General features: G+C 47.0%; 1 long non-coding RNA gene across 1 annotated transcript in view; it reads left to right on the forward strand.

Annotated features, from left to right (window-relative positions):
- Positions 1-2134: 2134 nt before the first annotated feature.
- Positions 2135-2200, forward strand: part of Gm46569 — a 4127-nt gene continuing 4061 nt past the window's right edge. Inside the window, exon 1 of the long non-coding RNA XR_001782003.1 lies at positions 2135-2200. This exon is cut by the window's right edge and continues 527 nt beyond it. This is a non-coding gene — a long non-coding RNA (predicted gene, 46569).

Raw genomic sequence — 2200 nt, forward strand, 5'->3', positions numbered from 1 at the left:
CAGCCAATGCTGACTAATTCAGTGTGACTTGGTTATGGCTTTGTTGGAGACACAACGATGGAGGGGAGAGGACAGGAGAACTGGAGCACGTGAAATGACAAGCATTGAGATCGCTCTCTTTAACAAAGCAAGTCACGACAAGAGAAATTCCCAACATGTTTTGACAATCGCGATGGTGGATGAAATGTTGGGGGCCAGAGACGCCGGGAGACAAAGCACTCACGTGCGCACGTTTGATTTCTATTCAGAATTCCATGAGCCGATTCAAAAATATCTTCAAGACCAGCATGCCACCTGCCAGCCAGCTCCGACTGTCAGGCAGCACAGTGTGGGCGGCACTTCTATTCCAAACCTCTTTTCTGGTCTCCTGCTCTAATAGGCAGGATATGATCAATGTCCACCAGGACAGAAGCCCTGCTGGGGACCCCCACTTCCCCAGGCACGGCTTCTGCTCCAAATCAGTATCAGTTGAGTGTCTCTTATCGGAAATGCTTGGGGAAAGAACTGATATTTCAAGTATGTTTAGATTTTTTTTTTTTTGAAATATTTGCTTAATAAAATGAGAAGCCTGGAGGATGGCAGCAGAGACCGAACAGGAAATCAATACCACTTCACGCGGTAATCTTAGCCCTCCGGCGACTAGCACGTGAGACTGGCTGATGGGGTTACGGTCATGGGTTACGTCATAACTCAGGAAGTTTTGTGTTTCAGAACTTAGTTCTGTTTTGTTTTTTTTGTTTGTTTGTTTTGTTTTGTTTTGTTTTGAGACGAATAACTAAACCTTCACTTCATTAAAACAAATATGGTGGGGCCAGAGAGACGCCACGCAGGTAAAGGTGCTTGCCGGCAAGCCTGACCACCAGAATTTGACTTCCTGGGACCTACGTGAAGAGAATTGACTCCTACGAATTGTCCTCTGACATCCACGAGTGCCCTAGCACGCACCCCCTACACACACATACAATAATTACATGTAATAAAAAATTAACATAACATTTTTATACTTTTAAAAAATGAATTTGAAAAGGAACTTTGCAGGTAATTTGAATCCAACCCCACAGTTGAGGACCCCGGGGCAAGGAGACAAGAGGCCACGGGTATGAACTCCACCATCAGTTAGAGCCAGGGCAGGACCCAGACCACAGAGCTCCAGGGTCCTCTGCCTCGTGGGACCTCACAGAACCAGTTTTGCCTCTGCTTAAATGTTGAGCATAATTTAATCCAAATGTGTGTTTCAGCAAATGGCAGCAGAAGGCACAGTCCGTTCTCAGTACCCAGAGGGTCCCTGCTGCAAAGTGGGATTATATTTTGCACATGACACCTGCTCATAGTTTATGTCACCTCTCGATTACTTTTGATCCCCAACACCATGTAAATGCTATGCAAACGCTGTTGTGTGCTGTTATTTAGGGAAAGAAATCTGCAGATATTTGGTGCAGATAACTCTTTTTTTTTTTCAATTATTTGTGGAGAGTGGGCACTGGGAGCGGGGGATGTGAGATGGTGGAGGTCAGAGTTCAACATTGGGTGTTGCCATCTTTCTTGGTTCTATGTTAGGATGGAGTCTCTCACGGGGACCTGAGGCTCACCAGTTAGATGGGCTGGTCACCGAATCCCAGAGCGAGCGCCTCTTGCCTACCTCCGCAGAGCTGAGATTACAGGCACTCGCAAGCATGAGCAGCTCTTGATATGGGTCGGGGGATCGAGCTCAGACCCTCATGCTTGTAAGGCAAGCACTTTACCAGCTGTGCTCTCTCTCCAGTACCTCCCGTATTTTATTCAGTTCGTGGCTGTGGAAGCTGTAGAGGGGGCCAGCTTGAACCGCCTTAATCCATTTGCATTTTGGAGGTGCTTTCAATACCATTCCATTGAAGGTATAACGGCTCCTTCTGCCTTCCAAAGAAATTGGTGGTGCAGAGACAAATGGGGGTGGGGGTGGGGATGGGGACGACTCTTTTTTTTTTTTTAAGAGTATATTTATTTTTCTTTAAGAATTTTTTCCTTCTTATCGGATATTTTCTTTATTTACATTTCAAATGTTTTCCTCTTTCCAGGTCTCCCCTTCGGAAACCCCCTATCCCCTGCCCCCTCCCCCTGCCTCCCACCCACCCACCCACTCTTCCCACCCTAGCATTCCCCTACATTGGGGCATCGAACACCCTCAGGCCCTAGGACCTCTCGGGGGAGAATTCGTGAGAAG

Source organism: Mus musculus, chromosome 16 (assembly GCF_000001635.26).
Source record: "Mus musculus strain C57BL/6J chromosome 16, GRCm38.p6 C57BL/6J".
NCBI classification, from domain to species: domain Eukaryota; kingdom Metazoa; phylum Chordata; class Mammalia; order Rodentia; family Muridae; genus Mus; species Mus musculus.